The 8,796-nt window shown below is 36.0% G+C and overlaps 1 protein-coding gene and 1 long non-coding RNA gene across 5 annotated transcripts in view; one reads left to right on the forward strand and one right to left on the reverse strand.

The window, feature by feature from the left end:
- Positions 1–8,796, forward strand: part of ppp1r1b (protein phosphatase 1, regulatory (inhibitor) subunit 1B) — a 47,904-nt gene that overhangs the window by 23,689 nt on the left and 15,419 nt on the right. The window lies entirely within an intron of this gene.
- The window catches only part of LOC147832436 (uncharacterized), a 6,446-nt gene continuing 1,667 nt past the window's right edge, over positions 4,018–8,796 (reverse strand). Inside the window, exons 2-4 of the long non-coding RNA XR_015516413.1 lie at positions 6,243–7,971; positions 5,158–6,175; positions 4,018–5,080 (exon numbers count right to left, since the gene is read on the reverse strand). This is a non-coding gene — a long non-coding RNA (uncharacterized LOC147832436). The remainder of the gene's footprint in view (positions 5,081–5,157; positions 6,176–6,242; positions 7,972–8,796) is intronic.

Below are 8,796 nucleotides of genomic sequence, written 5' to 3' on the forward strand. Positions count from 1 at the left end.
TTTCCAGTTTGCACTGGCTTTGCTAATAGAGAGTCCTTCTAAAGTGACTGAAACCCTCTTTAGTTTTTAAAGAGAAGTCTTCTCTCAAGACTCCCAGAAAGCTGGTCATCCATGAAAGACAAGAGGACGGGATAATGCAGAGAATCTCAGTGGTCAATATTTGTGACCCATTAGTACAAAATATATTAGATATACTGTATATAAAATTATTGTGCACAAGTATATTTTTGCCAATTTTTTTATCTTAAATTACTAGAATGTTACGTATATCCAACTGTACATATATAACACCTTGATTTTGGGTTTGCAATGTTGTTAAGAACTTACTTTAATGTGATTTTCTCAATATTTTGATTGCCTCAGATTACATATTTTCAAACAGTTTCGTCAAATATTATTCTATCATAACAAACCAAACATCAATGGAAAGCTTGTTTATTCAATCTAGTTTAAAAAAAAACTTTTTAGTATTTAAAAAGGCACACTTATGACTGGATTTATTCATTAATTATAAGCTGAATGTTCTTTGTAATTAACAGGGAATTATTTTTTTAATAAAACCAAGCCTCCCAGGACATGTTGTTTGTTTATTTATTTATTTATTTATTTATTTATTTATTTATTTATTTATTTATTTATTTATTTTTATATATAATTTAAAATATTGGTCATCACAGTGGGTAGCACAATTACCTCAAAGCAAGAAGGTCGCTGATTCGAGCTTCAGCTGGGTCAGTTGACATTTCTGTGTGGAGTTTGCATGTTCTCCCCGTGTTTGCGTGGGTTTCCTACAGGTACTCCAGTTTCCCCCACAAGTCCAAAGGCAGGAAGGGCATTCACTGCATAAAAAAACGCTGGATAAGTTGGCGGTTCATTCCGTTGTGGTGACCGAAAAGAAAATGAATAAATAATTTAAATAGACCAGATTTTCACTATTTCATTGGACCAAATTTATTTAGTTTTTTATTTTAACAGGCCAGATTTATTTTTTATTTTATTTTAACAGGCCAGATTTATTTTTTATTTTATTTTAATAGGCCAGATTTATTTTTTATTTTATTTTAATAGGCCAGATTTATTTTTTATTTTATTTTAATAGGCCAGATTTATTTTTTATTTTATTTTAATAGGCCAGATTTTATTACATTTTATTAGATGTCAATTTTATTTTATTTGTTAATGTGCCCAGTGTAGAAAAGAAAATGAATGAATGAATTTAAAATATATTTTTAATACTTTATTTGTGGCACTGGACCACAAAACCAATCATGAGTATAAAATAATAATTAAGCTTTCCACAAAAGTCATTACACTGTAAAAAAAAAAAAAATCTGTAATTTTACAGTTTATTTCCGGCAGCTGGGGTGCCAGATAAAAAAAGAGTTAAATAACAGCCATTAAATTACAGACATTTACCGTAAAATAATGGATATTAAATTACTGAAATATCCTTACATTTAAATTTCTGGTAAATTTCCGTAATTTAATATCTGTTATTTTACGGTACATTTCTGTAATTTCATATAATGCATACATATCAAGTTTCAAAAATGTACACTTATGAATTACTTACTTAATTATTAATGAATTATAAGCAATCATTCATTTGTTCAATTTTCTTCGACTTAGTCCCTTTATTCATCAGAGCTCGCCACAGCGAAATGAACTGCCAACTCATCCAGCACATGTTTTACACAGCGGATGCCCTCCCATCCATACACTCTCATATACAACGGCCTATTTAATTCTCCAATTCACCTATAGCACATGTGTTTGGACTGTGGGTGAACAGGCGACAGTGCTAACCACTGAGAAATAATATTACAAGAAGATATTTTGTCAATTTATGCCATAAAAAACTTTAATTTTGGATTAGTAGTATTGCTAAAAACTTTAAATGTGACAATTTTAATGATAATTTTCTCAGTATTTAGATTTTTTTTAACCTTCAGATTCCAGATTTTCAAATATTGTCCTATAACAAACCAAACATCAATGGAAAGCTTATTTATTCAACTTTCAGATAATGCATACATATCAATATCCAAATATTTGCACTTATTATTGGTTTTGTGGTCCAGGGTCTCTCTCTCTCTTTCAAACACACACACACACACACACACACACACACACACACACACACACACACACACACACACACACACACACACACACACACACACACACACACACACACACAAGCACATGTCTATGACAAAAAGTGTCCCATGTTTATATGTATTTTTATCCAGCTGTAATTATAGTGCAGCACCAAACAGCTACTGTAGGTTGTTGCTTGCTACTTGCTTCTCAAAGTGTCTGTATAAACCAAGTGTTTCTAGTCTGCAATGCAGAAAATGCTGTAAGTGTTTGTGTAAAACGTAAAACACAAATGTTTAGCAGAACCTGAAGGAAAGTGGGACTCATAACATCCAAACCGGCATCTGGGACACAGGACTTTGTGCTTGTGTAAAAAATGCCACGTCATCACTACAGTTTTAATGTGTTTGCTCCTCTTGAGTTACCAAATGCAGGATGGATTTTTTAGTGCTTTGGCTTTTCTTGCATACAGAGAAATTGCCCTCTTGGGGAAGTCTTTTGGTGGTGTTCTTACATTGTGAAAATATCTGTGAATTAGCAGTTGCTAGCATTTGATCTTTCATCCAACAACTTTTAACCTTGAAAAGTTGGAAAAGGTGACTTTTATCATCATTTTTAACAGTTTAGAGTGATTTATTATCTGGGTATTGTTGTATATTACGCTACAAAGACCTTGTAATAGGGTATATGCCGAGCTAATGCTGTTCCCATGCTGATAAACTTCTGGTTACCTGCTATTGTTGTTTTTTTCCATTTTAAACGATACCTTTTACAGCATCGATGTTGTAAAGTAGTTAAAATACAATCAGTTAAATAGACTCTGGCATTCATTTAGTTGCTCAAGCGCAAAACGAAACAAAAAGCCGTTTACACGCACTCGCCCATCAGAATCGGCAGGCTAGCGCAGAAGCTCCATTGAATATGGGGTAAAATAAATGCTCATATTTTAAAGATATGGGGGGGGGGTAATTTAATGCAGTAAAATCGCTGATTTTTAAAGAAAACAGACCTTAAACGTGCCGTTTTTGCAATGGCAAACAGTTCACAGGAAGCGCTTAACCCAGGTTACTGCCAAATTAAAAGTCCTATTAGCATGCTTCGGCATATACCCCATAAACTGCCAGTACATTTTCTGGTCTTTTACAAACTTATTTCTCTATATATTATTTCTTAATATTATTTAGAACTATTAAAATGTTAATATAAGTCACTTTGTTGAATTGTTGAGTTGAATTTTCATCATCAAACGTCGACAGAGCTGAGATCAAGCTTCCATAATGCAATTCACAACCGTGAATCACAAAATGTTTTTTACAGTGTGGTTACTCTAAATTCCCAAGATAAAATAACAGCCTCTGACACAAATCAGATGTTGAGTTTACAGAAAAAAAAATGTAAGAGTGCAAATGACAATATGAACTAGATCAGAGGTGCCCAAACTAGGTCCCACTGGCCCAAGTTGGCCCATAGTAACCTTTGATTTGACCATCCCATCTGAAAAGAGAGGGAGAATGATGGGAAGGTTGAGGCAAGGTTCTTACACCTTTTCCAACTTCAAATTCCAGCACTTTTCAAGCACTTTCAAGGTGCATTTGTATGCTTTTCCAGCACCTAATAACCACGGTTAATTAAGTTTATATAAGCTGTATGTACTTTTCCCATTTAAATCCATTGTGCTACTTTAAAAAACACAATATGACATTTCAACTGAAATTTTCCACTTTCACCCACAAGTCCAAAGACATGCTAAAAGTGAATTCATTCATTCATTTTCTTGTCGGCTTAGTCCCTTTATTAATCCGGGGTCGCCACAGCGGAATGAACCGCCAACTTATCCAGCAAGTTTTTACGCAGCGGATGCCCTTTCAGCCGCAACCCATCTCAGGGAAATATAAGTCAATTCAGTAGGCTAAATTGTCCGTAGTGTATGTGTATGAGTGTTTGGGTGGTTTCCAGTGATGGGTTGCAACTGGAAGGGTATATGATGCTGGATAAGTTTTACGGTTCATTCCATTGTGGTGACCACTGATTAATAAAGGGACTAAGCCGAAAAGAGAATGAATGAATGAATGTATTCTTCGTCTTTTCATCCTCCTTGCAGTTTATTTTCTGAGCTTCATTGTACTTTCCGTTGCGCAAGCAAAGCTATATATGGTTTGTTGATGATGTAACTACACCAACTGTGGCAGCCATTGCCATATGTTGGCAAAAACTACCTTGAAATGCTTAGTCAAAACTTGCTTACCTCTGGTTTAAGCATGTTGCTGTATGGTTAGCAGAGTGTTGTAAGTGGTTTTTAAAAAGTTGCTAGGTTGTTCTGGGTGGTTTTATGATATTTTTATATGTTCCTAAGTGGTTTGTAATGTGGTCCAAGTGGTTTTAGAATGTTGCTATGTGGTTCTAAATTGATTTATAAACTCCAGATGTGGCTAGTAGTTTAGTCTGTGTTCTCGGCTTGTTATTTGGTTGGTTTAAGTGGATTTAAAAACTCGCCATGCCCTTTAAAATGGGGTTAAAGCGCCTATAGGATGTCAATATGTTGCTGTTGGTAGCCAATCAGCATCCTCAAACGTAAGCTGAGATTGTCAATTATGTTATCGCCCAGGGATATATTAGGCACGCATGAATCCATTCAAGTGCAGGCAAATCCCATACATGGTTTTTGTTTTTACAAACATGCATGTGTGGCTAGTGTTTTAGAAGTGGTGCCTATAGAAGCGTGTTTAGGGGAAGTTTGTGAGAGTTTGTGATTTATACTATGCAATTAAACACTAGTGTTTGTTCTGATAGAGAATTTGTTTACTGATGATGTTCATCATTCATATTTGGTGGTTACAAATACAGAACTTTTATTTTTTTGCCTCAGTGTATGGCAGATTAAATGGTGAATTCTGAAACTGTTAAATGTATTTTTGATTTGCCTTACAAAAGTGTGCAGAACATACAGTTTTGAGAGAAATTATTTTTAATATGTAACCCACTAACCCTACTGCACCCAACCCAGTCTGAGCTGGGATGGAACTGGCGATTCATTGTATGGGAGTCGGTTGCTCTTACAAGGAAGCTAAAGACCATGACCTCTAATGTCTGTCGCTAGAGCACCTTTAGAGGTGAGAGGAGTAAGGTTTACCTGCAAAGGAATTCACTAGTTGGCCTCCGTTACACTCATTCCCATACCGGACGAGCATCCAAGTGTAACCTACCAGTCCTACTGCACCCAACTCAGTCTGAGCTAGCATCAACCCGTCGATTCTTTGTATGGAAAAACAGCTGGTCTCAGTTACTCTCACCCCCTAAACCTCACTCCCATCCCGGACGAGCCCCCAAGTCTAACCCACTAGTCCTACTGCACCCAACCCAGTCTGAGCTGGGATCAAACCGGCTTTATAGGTCAGAGAAGTGAGGTTTACCTGCATAGCACTTCACTAGCTGGCCTGCGTTACAAATATAATGCTCATAATTATCACAGAGAGGTTTGCTCTAACTGTTGGATCCTAGTAGGCCTTGTTGTTAAAACCACATTAAAAAGCACATCACAAAAAATACCTCAAAATATTAATCGATTTGATGTCAATTGACTACTTTGATATCCAAATGACATTAACCTAAAATCAAAAGACATCCAAAAATCAATATACAAGACTGTCCTGTAATGTTTTTTTTTTTTTTTTTTTTTTTTGCAATTAAAAAAAAAATTATGCCAATTTTAGAAGTCAAGTTGACGTCATTTTGACATCAAGGTAGTTTGGGATTGAAGCTTTCGAATGAATAAAACTTCCTATATTTTTAATACATTTTGTGTTGTTAATTTAGCAGTAAAAACGGCATCAATGTGTAAATGTCAAACAGATATCAAGGCTTTGACATCAAGTTGAATAGCATTTTGTGATGTTTTTTTGACATCAGCCTCCATTTGATGTTGTTTTCACGGATAGAGCACAACCCAACATCGAAAAGTTTCCACAAGCTGTCCCTGATGCTATACGGCTGGCAGTTTATGGTGTTGTATTTGGTTGCCAGGATGTTCGGATTGGTTGCTAAGTTGCTATCCTTATTAGTTTTCAGCATGTGTTTACTATGGCATTGCTTGCAGACCCAATTCTGCTAGTTATTATTATATTTATGTAAAACCTCTGATGCACATTAGGCTGTTACAAGACACAAAATCATAAATATCCAATTTACTTGCTTCAAATAAATCATTGGCATGAAGGTTTCCTCCTCAAGAGCACTCGCTTTATCAGCCAAGAGACCTTATGAATATGACCTTGTCTCCAGGCAAACTGATATTCTTGGAATTTGTGTAAAGTCACTCGGCCTGATTAGAGTTTAATGTGTAATATGCATGGGACGGTTAGTGGACAGACAGTGAGCTGTGTCATCTAGACTGAGACTGCAGGAATTATTGAATAGTGCAGACACGCATGCCAGTTTTGAGAGCATAATAGCAGACCCAGCCAATTAGGTCAAATGCTAACGCACAACCAATAATAAAAAAAGGCCGGTGATGAAGTAGTTTTCCGAATTGCATAAGCCGTTTTTCAGTGAGAGATGAGAGACGTTTTTTTATGCAGTTGAAGTCCTGTGAGTTTTGTTTTCTTTTTCAAATATTTCCCAAATCATGTTTACCAGAGCAAGGAATTTTTTCACAGTATTTCCAAAAATGTTTTTTCTTCTGAAGAAAGTTTTATTTGTTGCATTTTGACTAGAATAAAAGCAGTTTTTAATTTTTTTATATTATTACACACTCATTTCCCCTAAACCTTAATGACATCCCGGACGAGCCCCCTAGTGTAACCCTCAGGTCCTCTTGCACCCAACCTGGTCTGAGCTGGGATCGAACTGGCAATTCTTTGTATGAGAGTCAGTGTCTCTAACAAGGAGGCTAAAGACCATGACCTCTAGCATCTGTTGCTAGAGCACCTTTAGAGGTCAGAGAAGTGAGGTTTACCTGTATAGCACTTTGCTAGCTGGCCTCCGTTACACTCAGAGTCGGTTGCTCTAAGAAGGATGCTAAGCAGCACAATGCCTCCTTTACAAATACAGTGTTCACAATTATCACAGAGAGGTTTGCTCTGTTGGATCCTAGTGGGCCTTGTTGTCGAAATGACAACAAACATCACAAAAAAATCTCAAAAATGCTTACAGCCCATTCGCACGGGGCGTCAGCGTCAGCGCTATATATTCACTTTGAATGGGTGACGTCAGGCATTGCTGAACTGCATTGTGGATCCGTCGGCGCCACTTCAAAGGCGTTGCTTGCCACAGAGGTTGGGACTTTCTCAACTCTTCAAGCGCCGATGGAAGCGTCAGTCAATCAATCAGATCTCAATATGCAAATACACTAGCTCAGACAGTGACCTATTACTGACTAATTCATTGGCTAACGCTGCTATGACGATCATGTCAGCCCCAACTACAGACACGCCCTCTGTCAAGTGTTGACACTGAAGCCCCGTGTGAATCGGGTGTAATCGGTTTGATGTCAATTGACTACTTTGATGTCAAAACAACATTAAACTGACATCAAAAACCTCCAAAAATCAATATACAGGACTTTCCTGTAATCTTTTTTTTATATGCCATTTTTGGATGTGAAGATGATGTCAATTTGACATCAAGGTAGTTTACATGCATTGTAAGGACACAAATTGAAGCTATTGGATGAATAAAACTTTTCTTATATTATATAATACACTTTGTGTTGTTATTTTGGTGGTCAAAACAGCATGTTGTTAGAATAAAAGAAGTTTTTCATTTTTGAAACCCATTTTAAGGTCAGTATTATTAGCCTCCTTAAGCAATATTATTTTGGTTGTCTACAGAACAAACTATCATTATAAAATAACTTGTTTAATTAGCTTAAGTTGCCTAATTAACCTAGTTAAGCCTTTAAATATCACTTTAAGCTGAATACTACACTGTAAAAATAAATCTGTAATTTTACGATAAAAAAAAGCGTGAAATAACGGACATTAAATTACAGAAATATACTTAAATTAAAATTTCTTTAATTCAACCTCTGTTATTTTACAGTAAATTTCTGTAATTACCGGTTGTTATTTTACGTTTTTTCCAGCACCCCAGCTGCCGGAAATGAACCGTAAAACTATTCTTTTTTTTTTTTTACAATTTAGTATCTTGACAAATATCTAGTCACATATTCTTTACTGTCATCATGGCAAAGATAAAAAAAATCAGTTGTTAGAAATGAGTTATTAAAACTATTATGTTAAGAAATGTGCTGGAAAAATCTTTCCATTAAACAGAAATTGGGGAAATATGCAGGAGGGCTAATAATTCTGACTTTAACTATGTACAGCTATAGTCTTTTTTTTTTTTTTTTTTTTTTTTTTTTAGCTTGCTCAGAGTTCGGAGAAAAACTTTCTGCATGACTGGCTCCACAAAAAAAGCACTCTGAACTTCATCAAAGTTAGCAAACAACACAAAAGCCGTGTTTTGTTTCACTCCCACAGTGTCGCACCATCTCTGAACAAATGTTAATTTTGTGAAGGTCGACAAGCCTCTCCTTGCGGAGGAAGATTTGCGAGGGAACACTTTGTTTTCTCCAGAGCTCTGTGAACTCGACTGTGCTTCAGTACAGCTATAGAGCATGCAGGTGGTCTTGTGGAAAGTTCAAATGAGGGGTGATCATTCTTAGCCTTTATTAAGAGCGCTTGCTGCTCACATTCAGAA

Source organism: Danio rerio, chromosome 19 (assembly GCF_052040795.2).
Source record: "Danio rerio strain M-AB ecotype USA chromosome 19, GRCz13ab, whole genome shotgun sequence".
NCBI lineage: Eukaryota > Metazoa > Chordata > Actinopteri > Cypriniformes > Danionidae > Danio > Danio rerio.